Source organism: Cinclus cinclus, chromosome 19 (assembly GCF_963662255.1).
Source record: "Cinclus cinclus chromosome 19, bCinCin1.1, whole genome shotgun sequence".
In the NCBI taxonomy this organism is placed as follows: domain Eukaryota; kingdom Metazoa; phylum Chordata; class Aves; order Passeriformes; family Cinclidae; genus Cinclus; species Cinclus cinclus.
In genome coordinates, this window is record NC_085064.1 from 1,621,590 (window position 1) to 1,637,830 (window position 16,241).

At 45.5% G+C, this 16,241-nt stretch overlaps 1 protein-coding gene across 7 annotated transcripts in view; it reads left to right on the forward strand.

Annotated features, from left to right (window-relative positions):
• Positions 1-710: 710 nt before the first annotated feature.
• The window catches only part of STRBP (spermatid perinuclear RNA binding protein), a 51,548-nt gene continuing 36,017 nt past the window's right edge, over positions 711-16,241 (forward strand). For 6 of the 7 annotated variants that reach the window (XM_062505633.1, XM_062505632.1, XM_062505627.1 and 3 more), the window contains exon 1: positions 742-772. The gene's annotated coding sequence lies outside the window, so the exon portion shown is untranslated. Of the gene's footprint in view, positions 773-16,241 lie in introns of all 7 variants that reach the window. The other variant, XM_062505628.1, reaches the window with a different exon arrangement.

The window sequence follows — 16,241 nt, forward strand, 5'->3', positions numbered from 1 at the left end:
TGCCGCGCCCCGGCCCCGGCCCCCTCCCCTCAAGCCCTGCCCCCGGGCCCGCCCGGCGCCCCCCTCAGCCGGCGGAGCCGGGGCTGCCGGAACTATTCGCGCTCGCGGTCGGGGCAGAGGCCGCTATAGCGCCGGTGCCGCAGCATTGCCGGTGCCCGCCGCGGAGTCCCGCGAGCGGCCGGGGCCGGGCCGGCCCTGCCCTCACACACCTGCCCGGCCCGCGCCCTCAGCGCTGCGCACTCTGCGCCCGGCACGCTCGCGCCTACGCCGTTTGCGCAGCGGAAGCCCTCAGGTGCGGCGCCCGCGCTGACGACATTACGGAGAGTCCGTAACACACACCGACCTCTCAGAGGGGCTCTACGCAAGCGGCGTTTCCAGGTGCGGCTCGGCCGCTCCCGCTCCGCGCGGCAGCGCCGCTTCCCAGGCGGCGGGCGGGACCGCGCGGGGAGCAGCGGCCGCAGGTGGGGAGCCGGGCGGGCCGAGCCGCCCTACGCCGATTCCGTAAGGCTGCGCCGGCCTGCAGGAAACGGCCGCGTCCGCGGCGCTACGGAGCTGGCGCAGGGCGGCGCGGCGCCCCGTACGCAGTCGGCGTAGGGCGCTCTCAGGTGCAGGGAAGGGGCGGGCGCGCGTTGCCCGGCAGCCGCAGCCTATGGGGGCGCGGGGCGCGGTCACGTGCGCAGCCCCGCTCGGCGCTGCGGAGCCGGAGGAGCCGGACGGGGCCGCGGAGCCGGGACGGGGCCGCGGGGCAGCGCCGGGGCCGGCGCCGAGCGGGGTGAGGCGGGCGGGCGGCGGGGAGGGGTCGGGACGGCGGGCGGCCCGTCCCCGGGCACCGCTCCTCCCACTGCACCGGGCACTGCGGGCAGGAGGCAAGGGCAGGACACGGCGCGGGGGGCGGCGCGGGAAGGGGAGGTGGGGGGGGCGCAGCTGCGCGCGCGGAGGGGCGCGGTGGAGCGGGGGGGGGGGAAGGCTCCGCGCCCCGAGGGGCCGCGGGCGGGGGCGGTGGGGAGGGTGAGGGGCTCGGCGGAGCCGTGCGCGGGCGGCCGCCCCTCCGCCGGTTGCGGGGCGCGTTACCTGCTCGTGGAGCGCGTTACCTGTCCGCGGGGTGCGCACCTGTCGGCGGAGCGCGCAGGTGGCGGCGGGGCCGGGGCGCAGCCGGGCCGCTGTGCGCGGTGTCCCCGCGCGGTCCCGGCCAGGTGCGGGCTGGGCGGCTCCCGCCGGGGCTCGGCCCGAAGTTCGCCCCGGCAGCCGAGTCTCTCCGGGCCCGGGCAGGCTCCTGGCTCCGAGCGCACTCATCGGCGTTATGGTCCATGGTTTGTTTGGGTTCTCTTGCCTCTTTCATGCTGTATTTGCTTTGCACTGGGTTTTGCAATCCTTAACCCACTATTCCTTCTGGAAGTGAGAGCGTGAAGGGATAACCGGGGAGTCACATGCCTGCCACTGAGTAGAGCAAAACTTGAGTTTTGAGTCAAAGTGGAAATACGCATTATCTGGCTAAATGTCTTATTATTTATTTACATGGCTCTGAAAATGGTGCCTTGTGATTTACAGAAAGAAGACAGTGAGCATTCCAAGCAGCTCCTGCACAGGGTATGGCAGAAGAGAAAATTTATAACGCGAGGGGTCCTAGATACATTGGAATTAATTTTTTTCTATATCTGTGTCATCTAGTTTGTTACCAGTTTTTAAAAGTTTTATTGTACTTTGTTGTGACAACTCAGAAATGCTAAGCGTGGTTAAAGCAAAGAAAGATTTAAGTGGGGATTATTGTGAAGGACATCAGAGGTTTCAGATCTCCAGTTCCAAAAAATGTTTATGAAACAGTAAGTTAATTAAAATAGCTGGGCTATTTAACTTAAATTAAAATACTTGTGTTCTAGCAAGCATTTGAAGTCTGGCCTTCTAGGGTAAAGAAAGAAAATTAAAATTAATCCTTCCATTCCTGCAGAATAATTTAACATCTTTAGAAAGAATGGAGAAGAAAGGGCCGTTTGCAACTTGGTCCAGTTTTCCATGATTTTTAAAGACATGGTAACCATTTTTGAGACCCAAAGGAAGTAGCAATGGTGGCAGAGAGGAAGGAAGGAAGGAGTGTGGGGCAGTGCTGGCTACTTGGAGGGGAGGCCTTAAATCAAAACTTGTGGAATGGGAAGTGAGGAAGGCCTGGCAGTGTCTGGAGAGGTTGTGTTCGTGTACCCCAGTGTACTCCAGTGTTTGCTCAAGGTTGTTGTTCTCTCTCTGAAGAGCAAAAACCTTTTCCAAGAATTTAGCCAGCCCACCTCTTCCATGGAAGGTGTACAAGCTGGGTTGGAGTTATTTCCTGTCAGTGTCGAGAGGAAGGAGAAATCTGTGTCAGCAGACTGCAGCTGGCTGTAGCTTCTATTAAATTCCTGGTCATTTTTAGGAAGTTAGACTTGTCTCTGGAAGTTCTTGGCATGTATCATTTTCCTCTGTCTGGAGCTTTCCAACCATTTTCCTTTGCTTCATGCTGTGTAGAATGCAGGGAGTAATGTGGAGAAGAAGGGGGTATGATTGCTGACAGTGAGGGTTTAATGCTTTCATTAATGCTCTGTTCCTCAGAATCTCATCATTGATGGTGATGATCAATGTGCTGCTTTGGCATTTGTAGTTCAAAGAGAATCTTTAGTCTTGCGACTTTGGTTAAGTCCTGGTTTTATAAAGGGCTTTATTTGCACGGGCTGTTCATCCAGGCTCGTTCTTTCTGCTGAACTTATTAGTAGTATTTTTTATCTCTGCACAAAGAAGATGCTGATAAAGTGCCAGTTCTTGCTCTGTGTGGTTGACAGGCTACATATGAGGTGGAAATCTAGGACTTGATTTCTTGGGGAACTGGAGAAAGATTCCACATTGGAATACTTGTGTGTTAGTAACTGGTGTCAGTGTTGCTGAGGAAGTGACCAAATCCAGCTTTGTGGCTTGTCCTAGAAGGAATTTCAGACAGCTGATTTCAAACCAAAGGCTCAGAAGTAAATGAGAAGACAGTAAGCAATTGGAAAGGTACAGCAGAAGATGGCATTAAGGCAAGCCATGCCAGACCTAAACATGGGATAAGTAGTTTAAACTCTGGTGGATATGTGGGTTTTTGGTGACTCTTTTTTTTTGTGACTTGTACACAGTTTTTCCATTGATGTTCATTCAGAATGCAATGCTTAAGGTCGCAGAGCTCTCTTCTTCTGAAGCCCCTCTGTTAATGTTCCTCAAAAGCCTGTGGGTGGACTGAGATTTTTTTTTTTCCTGAACTGTGAAATCTTGTTTGGAAATAAAAAAAAAAGTAAAAAAAAAAAAAAGTAGTCTAAGAAGCTGCTTCATGTTGTCAAAAACCACCGTAGAATCATAAAAGCTGCAGTTTTTCCACACTGCTTTGTAGAGCTCTTTGAAGAGCATATCCATGGCTGGAAAGGGGGAGTGGGAAAGGCTCTGGCTGGTTAACAAGCTTCTGAGTGTGTGAAAAGCCACTGTGAACAGGCTTGGTGAAGTGTCTGTCAAAACATGGAACTCAGTCCTGGGCTGGGGTACCTGCACCCAGAAGTGGCCAATGTGTCAAAGTATCAATATGGAAAGAGTAGAACAGTGGCAGTTTGTGTATTTTACAGAGCGGGCTGGTGAAGAGAGCTCGGGGCAGGCGGGACGAAGGTGCTGGGATGCTCTGGCTGCTGAGGGAGATGCTGGGGAGTGAGGATGCAGAGGGTCAGTGTGCACCTCTCTGGGCTCACCTGCAGCTCTTGGTGAGTTTGGGTTTATGGCATCGCTCACCATGTTGACAGCAGATTTCAGCTTTTTGGGGTCTGTACCTTACTTTGTGTTGGGCTGGGGAGAGCGAGGACTTTTCTGACAACAGCCACATGAGGAGCACTTGGCTGGTTCGATGTCCTGGATTTGCTGTAGCCCAGCAGAATTGGCAAGTGAAGGTTGCTTTGCTGCTGAATATGCTGCAGTGAGGAAATCAAAAGGAAAATTCCTGTTTAAAGCAATAGGCAAAAACCGTTAAAGAGATTTAAAGAACAGAAAAATGAAAGTCTCAAACCCTTCTGTAGAAGCCATAGTTTGACTATGTTGCACTTGGAGTGTGATTTTATAAACAGAAACTTTGTACTTGATGTTTAAGGAGAAACCTTACCTGAAAGGCATTGCTGGTATATTTTATTAAAAGCAATAATTGATACAAGCTACAAGGCCAAAGACAGTAATTTTTCCAGTTGTACTTCTGCAGTTCATTGCATTTGTATAGTTTTTCCTTCTTATGTGCAAGTTTTTCGCTGAGCACTGATGACAGAAAACAGTGTCACAGTTCGTGTCTGTGTCAGCTCACAGAGGGACAGTGTTCCTATTTCACTTCTTTGAAAACCTCAATTCATGCCCCTTGAAAAGCCTGCAGAGGAATTCCTGTGAATGATATGAGCGAGTGAATGTCTTGTGCTTCCGATTTTTGGACTTTATTTAGTAGCTAAATTACCTAATGTTTCTGGTCCTCTTATTCTAGTCCTCATGGAATAGGAGGGGACAGAATTCTTGGAGCCTGCCCCACGTTGTCTGTTGGCCTGTGCTCCTAGCTCTGCTGTGCAATGCACATCCTGACCTTTCTGCTACTTTCCTGTGAGGTGTCAGAGTGTAGATGAGGTGCTGGCTAGAGGGGAAGCCCAGAACAAATGCAGGGTATGTAATTTGTTCTGTGTTTGTGAAGGGTATGTAAAGCATGACCCTGTACTGCTCTGTCCCTGCTCTGCTGCTAAACCAAACTCTGGGACTAACCCAAGGCTGGGTTTTTCCGTGCACCTGAGCCAGGCTGCTGTGTCTCTGGGCCACCTGCACATCTGCCCATTGGCTTCTCCAGTAATAAAGACCAGGGTTGAATTAGTCAACCCTTAGTATTAATAATCAATAAGACCACCCTTGTGGTATTACGTAGTTGATTTTTCTATAACTGTGCAAAATTTTGTAACTCTTCTGTAGTAAAATATTGTCATAACCTGCTGGCAACTTAAAGGTGTAAGTGGATGTTGAAGAGGAATAATGTTATGAAATCCATTTTAGGGATTTTTTGGATTGTGGAAACGCAATTGATCCTGCCACATGTGTTGATTAACATTAGTTCCCTGATGTTGTGGTTTGGCGTGCTATTTAAGAGCCCTAAGATGCTCCTGGTGATTGACATAACAAAATGTAAATTATATGCTGTTTTCCTAAGGTCTAATTTATCTGTCGTAAGGTTTGTGTACCAACAGTACTGAGCTCTTCTTACAATAATGTTTCTCTTTTATGTAATGCCTACACAGGGGAATTAAATTACCCTTAATTGTATGCTTAAAAAGAAAATAAAATTGGGGTGTGTATGGCTATGCCAGTAAATTAAATTTTGCTGCTTCTTGTTCTTTTTGTGCATTTAGTTTAAATTGTCTTTAGTGAAAAATTTTGTGTTTGAGTGTCTGGTTGGGAAGAACAGTCTTACTCGTGGGTAGCTGTGAGATGTCACAAAGCTTGAAGAAATCTTATGAACCAGAATTCATTTAGATTTTAAAGTAGAACTTGCCATTTGGCTTAGCAGTAAATGAATTCAATGGTGGGAAACTGGTGCTGCCCCATAGAAATTGCCCCCCCCCCAGTAGGAGCAGAAAAGGGCAGGCTGAGTTTAGGGCTTTGTACTGTTCTCTTTTTCCTGATTCTTAGGAGGGAAGACACTTTGAACACATTTCTAGTTTGACTTGGAACACAGCAGATTGGAGTGTTGGCACAGCGTCTTAAGTGTTGGGCCCTCGAGAGTCTTTAGGGTTCCCTGAGACAGGGATGGTATTCCATGGGGAATGTTCCTCCATTGATAATGACCCTAAACCAAATGTTCCCTGATGCCAGTTCTCATCTGGCAGGATGTGCCTTGTGGAAAGGCCAGCACAGCCCACAGGTGTGTGGGAAGCCCAGCCCCACAAGCTCTGGTTTGTGCTTCCACAAATGAGCTTTGGTAAAACACTCCCTTGAGAGGCTGAGGAGGCCTGAGGCTGTGGGCAGGGGCTTTTTGGGCACACAGCAACTGATTCCTTCCAGCAAGGTTTTGCCCAAAAAATGGTTTACTCTAGTTCTACTGATATTGTGCAATTATTACATCTTCTTTAGTCTGTATTTTGCAGGGGATGGGTCCCATAACAAGACTGTGGTAAGTCATGGTTGATCTTGAAGGAAGCTTCTTCACATGTTGCAGGGCTTTGTTTTTTGGTTGGGATGTCACAGCCAAATCATGGATCCCAATTTAGCTCTCTCCACAAACATGGTATTTTTCTTCATAGGATGAACTAACATGAAATGAGAAATGTGATATCTTGCTCACTAAAGAAACTGTACAAAATTCAGCAAGGAAACAAGCTGACATGCTGTACTCCACTGAATTTAGTTGCCATTGTTGAAATAGGTTTGTTTTTTTTTTTTAAACTGCCAGTGGGTATATACCTGAATAAAGGTGTTTGATTTACAAGGTCTTTTTACAGCCTGCTTAGCAAGACACTGACCAGCTGGGCCAAACACATCACCTGGAGACTACATGTCAGGACAGTATAAATAGATCCATTTGACAAATAAATTACAGCCTGTATTAAATAAGAAAATAAAAAAACATTTGATTTGGCTGTCCCATGGCAGGCAGCTGGTGCTGTGTTTCTGACAGAGCAGGAGCATCATCGTCAAGGGTCCAATGGTGGCACCTTGTGTGGGGAAGGTCCGTGGGACTGGGCCGCAGGTGTTTTGTTAACTGTAAAACAAATCCCATCAATGAATGTGGAAGTGCTGGCTCACGTGTGTTAGGGTTTGATCAGTTTTGAAGCTGAATGCACATAACAGCTATTTGTGTGGTGTGTGGTGTTCGTTCCCTGGCAGTGGTGGCAGTGGCCCAACATGAGTGGCTGGCTTTCCCAGCTGAGGAAGCTGTGTGATGTTCTGACAGGTGTGACTGATGCTGGGGCTGGCTGAAGACAGCCATTTCCCAGTAGGAAGACAAGGAGACAGATAAGTAATTTATTCCTATTTTTTGATACAGCTGTGCTGAAAGGGGCAGCTCTTTGCATATGGAAACTTCTTTTTCTCCAGGTATGGGGGCTGAGTTTGCTCTGTCACCCTTTCCTGCTGCTCTTCTACTTTTCTTTCTCTGTTCTTCCTGATTGCTGTATGTCTGATGTGACAATGTGGGGGGATTTGCTTTAATGGAAAAGATTCTGGAATAGAAGGGGAAGCCGTAGGTGTACAGCCTTTGACTCCAGGGAGTGAAGTACTGGAGAACAGACACAGCCACTGGAAAGCTGAGGGCTGTGGTATGATGAAACAAGTAGCAAGCATGGGTCTCCAGGTAGGATACTTGATGGGATTTCAAGGAAACAGAGTCAGAACATTTGGATTGCTACTGCTCTTCCAATCCCAATCTCTTCCCTTTACTCTAATAGCTGGTATAGCTCAACAGAAAATAAGGGGAAAACACAAATGTCCAAGAACTGATTTCTCCCCACCTGTGCTTTGAAGGATGCCTTTTCCATGTCACAGGCTCACAGTGACTGTCATCCTTTCAGAGAGGTAAAACTGGTGAGCAGTTATTCCATGTCCTAATGCTTCATGATCTCTTGATTTGATGGCTAGGTAATTGAACTTGGCAAATAGATTAGGGCTTCTTTGGTTACCCAGTCATGCTGTCCAAGTCTTCAATCATGCAGAGACTTAATCTGCTCCCTTAAAGTGCTCAGCTGTGCCATTTGGGTGACCTTAAAGAGCATCACTGGGGCTGAAGTGCAGTGTGTGGTAAGCGGGGATGGGGCATAGGAGAACTGGGAGCACTGCTTCCAAAACTGGAAATGGGTAAAACTCTTCAGCGGCAGGCTCTGAGCAACTTTGTGTTCCACTGAAGAATGTCTGGCAATTAACCTGCAAGTATTGATTAGGGCAGCATTTGCCCTCTCTTGAGGTTCTGCTGCTGACTTACCACACAATTTCTTAATGTCTGAAGGTTCCCCTATAAAGATCTGAAATGTTTTCCTGTCTCACAAAAACTGTTATTTTAAAACCAGTAATGCATGTACTCTGGTAAATATGGTGACAAGTGTTCTAGAAAAGCCAGGAAGAGAGGCAAATACTGGGAAAAGGGTGGGGAGACAAAACTGGTAACTTCTTTGCTTCTGGTGGGTGAGGGTGAAATTGGTGACTGCCAAAAATATGAGCTCAGAGAAGTAGCTTGTTCTACTCTGAGCCCACATCTGTACACACCTCCTCATCTCTACAGATGGCCAGAAGGCTGAAGAGAGAACACAGTTGTCTAAATTTGTGTAAGAGAAAAGAATCATGACTCCCACCTTGGAGGCACATAAGAACCTCCTGTAACTGGAGGGTTTTCAACAATTTAAAAAAATTGGTCAAATTTTCAGTCTTAGCAAATTTTGTAGAACCTGACACTTCATAGTTGCTAAATGAATAACTTTCAAAATTTTAATTTGTGTTAAAAGATGGTTGTCTGGAACTGCGATCTTTATTCCTTCAAAACTTGCCTGCTAGGGAATATATTTGATCCAGAAATCATCTTTGTATGCTTATAATTTAGCAACTTATAAGATGCTTTTCCACTTCAGATTTCATAGAAATAACAACTGTCACAGTCACAATAGTGAGGGTGCGATCTGGATAAATCAGTATAAAAGGCATGAAGATAAAACCAAAAGATTTTTGCTTTAAAATTTTTTCGTGTTTTGCTTTTCATGTTTGTTTTTTTTTTTTTTTCCTCCTACCATTAGTGTGGGAATGATATTGTCTTTTACATTGAATATATTCATATGGTCTGCTTTATCTTTTGGGGGAATTCAGTAGCTTTCCTTTTGTTAGCTCAGGAGATGAAGGATATTTTTTAAAGCAGGTAATTGGGATTCAGTACTACATAGGTAGTGATCTCTTGACCAGAAGCCTGGTTTTGTGGATGTGGCCTTATGTAATAAACTAATAAAAGAGAGCAGCTTACAAAGTGCATCTTTGACAGGTCCCTGATCAAGCCCATTCTTTGCAGAGGGGTTGAATACTGAATGTCCTTGAGTTGTGACTCTTGATACTGTTCCCTTCCACCCCAGCCACTGAGGAACCTGAAACTGGAAACCTTCTGAGCCTTTTAAAAACAAACGAGCAATTTTGTTTAACTTTTTGCTGTGGGTCAGGAGCCTGAGCTTCATGCCAAGTTTCATTTTGATCCAAAGTAAAACTGCAGACTTAGGGAAGAACTTCTGTGCTATGGAACTGATGAAGCTGTGACTGTTGAGGTGTTGTGATTTATTACAGCAGATTCTTAAAAGGGGAACAGGAGTTGTCCTGCCCTAAACTTCCTTCAGTAAATGACAGTTCTTACCAAGTGTATAGGTGAAATATTTTGTGTTCCTTAATATGGCTTCTCCATTAGTGTTAAAATAGCCACATTCCAAATGGATCTGCTCTTTCTGTGCAGTTGGGTGGTAACTGGCCTCTGTTTTGGTTGCCCTTGAGATGCTTCCAAGTGTGCTTTTAGTGGTGCAGCAGCAGCCCAGTGCCACTGTCATAACAGCATTCCACCCTCCGTGAGGAGTTGCAGCAGCACTACACATGGACACATTGTTCTGTGGCTACAGCACTGTTCTACAAAACCTTCTCTGGTGGCTGCTCCATGAAGTTTTGAAAGGGAGCAAGTGTGCTGCAAGAATATTAAGGGTAAAGAGGATTCAGAAGCATTTGCAGAGAAATGGGCAACTCCAGAGTTGAACTGAGCTGATTGGGATCAATGGATCACCCAGAGAGGCAGAGGGAGTCCAGGAGAACCTGTCAAATGCTCCTTCTGGAGTATCCCTTTACTGATGCTTCTGCAGTTACTGCAGGGTTTGAATATCACTGAACTGGTGCTTCTGTAGTTGCTGTAGAAAGTGTTGGCTCAGGCTGCCTCCTTGCAGCTCTCCTTCAGAGGAAGGAGTGCTCGGGGAGAGCTTGGCTGGGCATGGGACTCCCTGGTACATTCCCCGTTTCTTTCATACTGCCATCTGCAATCTTTATTTTAATACAAATCCCTTGGCTAGCCTCTTCTCTTTTGCTTATAAATGTTTGATCTGTATGTGGTACTCACAGTAAAGGAGTCCTCTTGTGCCAGAAGAACAAAGACTTGCTTTCTGTTGGTGCTGGGCACCACTGATTTGCAGTAGCTGCCTGGTTTTAGTGCCAGTTTTAGCAGGTGCACCTTGTCTCAATGAGTTCTCTTTGCCCTCATCACACAGCACAGTAGCAAGTCTCATGCACAGTCTATAGAAAACTGAATTTTGGCGGAGAGCTGGAGTTCAGGATTTACTGCACTTCCCCTCTCCTTTCTTTCCCTTGCTCTGCTTTCATTATTTGTGCTCCTCTTGTTACAGCTGGACTAGGTGATCAATGTAGGTCCTTTCCAGCTGACAATATTCTAACAAAGTTTGAAATATCTCCTGAAAAGATCAAAGCAGCCATCCTGAATGCACTCACAGGAGTTATAAACTGCTGTTGGATGGCTGCAGCTCAGTGTGGAGCAGAGCTTGAAGGAATCTTGTTTGAGGGCTGTGGTTTGGGTGCAGTCAGTGGAAGCCATGTGCATTCCTAGTCATCTGGGAGTTCCCAATGTTTTTTTCTGGTTTGTAAGAGAGATGCTCTCAGACCCTCTCCATCCTTTGCATCTGATTTTGGCTGTTTTAGATGGTTACTCAGTATGCAATGTGAAAGCTGGGTTTTGACTAGTTGATCATTTTGTTGTTTTTTTTTAAGAGAGAGAGAAAAGAAACTCCCTTATCCTCCACAGCTTGCTCCTATGTCAGTTTAGAAAAACCAAGTGGCAAAGAGAGCCTTTGGGTTGTTTTTTTTTTTTTTCAAAGCCTACGATGTGCTAGAATGTGCTGTGCAGAGTGCTCAGTGCTGAGGAGCTGCCTGCAAAGCTCCCCCTTATCTTGCACAATGGCTCAGGTCCCTCGATAGTGTTCTGAAGTGTTCTTGTTTTTTTGGATCCTGTTCTTCCTGAGAACAGACTGTGTGTGTCCTGCTACCTGACAAAAGAGGGGGGCTCCATTGACCTCTTTTGAAAAAGACAAAAGGTTCCTGAGTGCTCATCAGTTTGACTTTCAAAAGAGCACAGTGCTCAAAAAATTTGATGCCTGAAAGTAGGACACATTGTGAATTAGGTTCCCGAGTTTAATCATACCATACTCAGATATTGAATTGCTAATTTGACTCTCATGAATGGACAGGTAATTGTTGTCAAGCGTTTCCTGTGACAGTTTGCCAAGCTGACCTGTGAGGAACCCATGATCCTGCAAGAGAGATAGAATAACAAAAGCAGCCAGGAATGAAGTGTCTGCTCATATTAAACTACTGAAGTCTAAGGAGGTGGAAAACTAGAAAGGGGAAGAAGATGCTCCATGTGTGTGTAGTAAATGAAAAACTTACCCTGTTCCAAGTGCTACCACTGAGTTACTGTGGCCCTGGGCAAGTCACTTGAATTTTTGGGCAGTGGGGTCTCTTCCCCATGCTAACAGCACGACATCTACACCTATCACAGCAATTAGAGAAGTGATGTTTGAAGAGCTGTGAAATTCTTGTGTGTCTAAGGTCTGATTTTGGTTTTTTCTGGCTAATAAAAATACAGTGAAGCTTGGTAACTGCAATCAAAATAGATAAGACTGAGTAATGTTCTTTCAGTTTCTTGTAAAATCCAGCATGGAAGTTGCCATCTCCCCCAGGTTAGCAAGGGGAAGGTGGGCAGTACTAGTACTGTCTGGTTACTGGGAGACAGAGAAGTAATTTCCAAGGTTTCTTTGGTTTGTTACCTCTGAGCTGTTTCATTCACTTTATTCTTGGTGGTGTTGAAAAACATATTTCATCTCTTGAGTGGCTGCAGAAACTTTGCAGGGTTTGCCAGTTCCACAAAGCACCTTGGTGACACCTGCATGCTTTGATATCTTACTGCATTATTTAGGATGAGATCAGCCTAGAAATGCAGTATAGTCTTCCCATGGTAAATGGGAAAAAATGGCCACAACCACTTGGACTGTAGCTCTGTAAGTGGTGTTATTCACCAAACTGCTTATCCTTCAGTGGGGAGAACGTTGGTTCCTCTGCTAGCTTTTAACTTTCATGGCAATATTCCAAGAGGAAAAAACAGTACTTAAGTTTTGTTCTTAGCACAGAGATAAATGGAATGTCTCTGTCGTTTGTCTGAAACCACGTGGTAAAAGGCATGACTTTGTTTTTTCCCCTAACAGTTTTGCAGAGTAATAGGGCAGGCCATGATTTGGATTGCACAAAACATGTGCTGGGTTACTTTAAAGTCTGCCAAGTTCTAATTTGAAATTTCTAGAAAATTTAGAACAGAAACATCTGTGTGTCTGCAGAAATCATGCTTCTAAATTTAACTTCTGGATTTTGTGTTGATAAAGCATGAAATTGCCTGGTAATATTTGTCCACTGAATTTCAGGGACAGCCTTTCCTTGTGTTGACAGTGTTGCACTGGTGATTCTGCTGTTCTGTTCCTGGTCCTGCAATGTGTGAATTATAAGTGCTTTAGAGCAAAATGCTCAGTGAAAAGGTGTTAGCTAAGTTTAATTACTTTTTGTTTCTGTCAAAACAAGCAGCAAGCCTTTGCAAGAATGCTCTTTTACCTTGTTATTGTTTTCTTCAACGTATTTCTGCAGTTAATAAATAATGAGCGAACTTTCCCAGGCCAGTAAGAACTGTGTCTGAACACCCTGTTACAGCAAGTGTAGGAGTTTGCAAATATCACTGAGAAAGCACAATGCAAGGACTTTTGTTTCCACAACAGAGGAGCTGTGCAAAGTGAAAACTCAGAAACCACCAGGACCAAGTGCTCTTCCAGTGCACAAAGTATTTATGTGCTTTTAATTATTTTTTTTTCACTAATGCAGAAGTGTCAGGTTATAGAGATTAATTTTGCTTAACTGTGGAATAAGATAGATTGATGGCATTATAATCTGACATTCTTATATCACTAAAAGTATAGTTTGGACTGAAAACCAGGCAGGTTTTTTTGTGCTGACAAGAGCGGAGTTCGTTATAAGGATGGTGTTGACATGCACACAGGTTTCCACAGGTAGCTAAGCAGGCAATAAAAGCATTTACAGTCTAATCTGGACTGAGGGATGAAAGGGCTTCTATCTCACTGCCCACCTGAGGAGAACACCCTCAGTCTGTGGCAGCCGGTGTCTAATCCTGATTTTGATCCTGCCTGTGCATCTGGAACTGTGTGCTCTCCTACCCTGACAGGTTGTGGCTTCCCAAGTGCAACTCCTTTTGAAAAATAAAATAAACCCCATCAGTGTTGCATTTAGGCACAGCAGGTTTCCTGTTATCATGGGAACTGAAGTGACCAGACACAAATTGCAGCTAATGGCCCAAAATAAACTAACTTTGATTGTTTTTCACTAGTCTTTCCCTGGACAGTGATTCCAAGTGTTACTTTTAGCAACTCTAGTGTATGAAGGGAGCTTTGGGGAGAGAGAGATCTGTTGTTGTGAGCTGATGTCCCTGCAAGGCTGAGAGCACTTGGAATGCTGGTATTGATTGGCCAGGCTGTTTACTTCTCCCGGAGAGTGGAAAGGCTGCAGCAGCTGTGCCCCACTCCCTGTGTGTGCCAGCCTGCCCAAGGGGTTACTGACCTGCCCGAGGAGCTTCCTGGGGCTCCTGGCAAGTGTGGGGCCTCCCAGGATGTTCATCCTGTTTTGCTGTTCAGAGATTTGCTGCTTGATGCTGGTGGGAGGACAGATGTGCTGTCTGGTGGGGAATGCAAAGGTTGGGGAAGTTTCTTTAGCAAATGAAGAGCTGGAAGTGTCTTTGGTGCTCTTGTGAGTGGCACAATGGAGATGACATCACTATCTATAAAGAGAAATTAAACTAATTAATAGCCCTGCAGGAAATGTAAAGGAGGAGGCCAAACAAGAGAATTGGTCTGTGGTTTAAAAAAATCATCCACCTGGGACTGACGTGTTTATCCTGAGAGCTCCTTTAACTCCCCCCAGATTTTTTTTTGAAATTCAAAAGATATAAAAAGATTAACTGTAGTTTCTCAAGCTGAAGATCAATTACTGAGCAAAGTTCTGTTCTCCAAATATACTGGAGAATAGTGTTACACCTCATTTAACTTATTAAAAAAAATTTATTTCAATGACCTATTAAAATAAGCAAACAAAAAAAGGCTGTGGAATTAATTACTCATCTCAGGATGTTCCTAAGGATAAGACTAATAGATAGAACTTAGGCTGAGAAATTAATTTTGTAACCTGGCTTGTGGTCTACAAACTGAGCATTTCCACCAGGGATGGTCCTTGCTGAAGTCATCCTTTTCTTCACTTCCATGGCTGTAATGTGCCGTGTGAGCTGGAGAGAGGAATAATAGATGAGTTTTTCAAGTGAAGTTGGCAGATCTGACAGCACATGCGTGCAGTGGAGATCTGCTTGAGGCAAGAGGATGCTGGACTGAGCCCATCTAAAATATTTTTAGACTCATGGTTTTCCAGGGAAATAGGACTTTTGTTTTTATTTACTAATTTTGTACATCTCTAAATATGTTTGTAGCTCTTGTTCTTTCTCTTAGCTAAGCTGGGACTTTTTACTACAAGATCCTGTCCAAGGCAAATGGTGGACCTGGGTCTCAAATGACAGTTCTTTCTCTGCCTTCTCAGGCCTGTGTGGTGTTTTTCTTTGATTGACATCGTTGCTAGCTTTCATGCCTAAGTAACCTAATTCAAATCTTTTGGTAGGGTTATAGTGCATTTCAAGTAAATAATTGTGTTCTGAGGCTGAAAATGGATAGTGCTCTCTGTTGAAGGGGTACTGGGTTCTGAAGGGTTTCAAAAGAGCCAATTTTGTTCCCTAAACAATCCAAGATTTTAGTTAAAAATTCCGTTTCAGACCTTTCTCTGCCATTGCACGTTGTGACATTGAAACAAACTTAAAACACTGTGGTTGGATGGGCAAAAGATGGCAAGAGGAAACACTTAAAATCTTAAGCTTTTAGTAACCCAGAAACTTTGACAATGTGTTCTTTGACAAAACAGCCAATTAGTCAGGAAGTAACAAATTAAACTGAACTTGTTCAGGAGTAAGAGTGAAACTAAAACATGAGAAAAGTCTGGAGGAGGATGTGCACTGGCTGGGAGCACAAGAGCTTTTTACACAACACTCACAGAGTCTAGTGATCTTCCATTGCAAATCCTTTTAAATCTTCTCTCTTTAATTAAAAAAAAAGTCACTGATGCAGCAAGACTGACACACTAGGAAATGCATTTCAGGGGAGAGTCATGAATGTTTAAACTGGCTGAAAGGCAGCCAGGCACAGTAACCAGGGGGGTTTGCAACACTGAAAACACAGGGTCTGTATCACTGACATCAGGGAAGAAATTCTGGGGAGAAACTTCCTTAAACTTCACCGTTGAGGGTTGCTGAAGTTTTAGTCAGGAGAGCATTTATTCTTAAAAACTTCTTAATGCTTTGACACTTCATGTAAACACTGGGAAAACACAACTCTCAAAGATGTACTTGCATTGTGTTATTTGTAAGAATTACTTGATTTGCTTTGTTTATAACCAGAGCTTTAGTATCCATGTTGCTTTTCTCTTTCCTCTTACTAATTCCCAGGATATGCATTAGCCTGGGCTGCAGAGCAGGGGACAGACAGTGGAGCCAAAGTTTAGCTGTTGCCTCATGGAACTGATGACAAATGCAAACCACCAATACGAGCAGATCCAGTGTTACTGCAGGACAGTTTGGACTCCAGCCTCCTTCTTTTTGTTGGAATTCTATTTTATTTATTGCCAACACAGAGGGAATGCCATGCTTTCCAGCCTTTTCCATGTGTGTGCTATTGCCTCCTTGGTGGCTGAGTCGCTGGGCTGCAGCTCGGGTCCACCTGCAGAATCCCAGTTCTATGGGATATGAATCACAGCAGCAAAGAAACTGGGGCACTGCAGCTATTTCAGTGAAGCTGAAGGGTGCTGGGGAAGGAATGTCCCTGTTCTGAATCTCCTCAGCATCGTGGCTGCTTCCTGTGGTGGTTTCTGGACCAGTGAAAGCCTTGCAGGTAAAGGGCAGTGCTCACAAATCCAGGGACTGGGGAGTCTCTGGGAGTTTGGAGATGTGCAAGGCTTTAGTGCTGGGTGTGATGCAGGACAGGGCTGGCATGGTGAGGACCCAGCATGGCACAAACTGGGTGGAAGAGGCAGAACTGTGA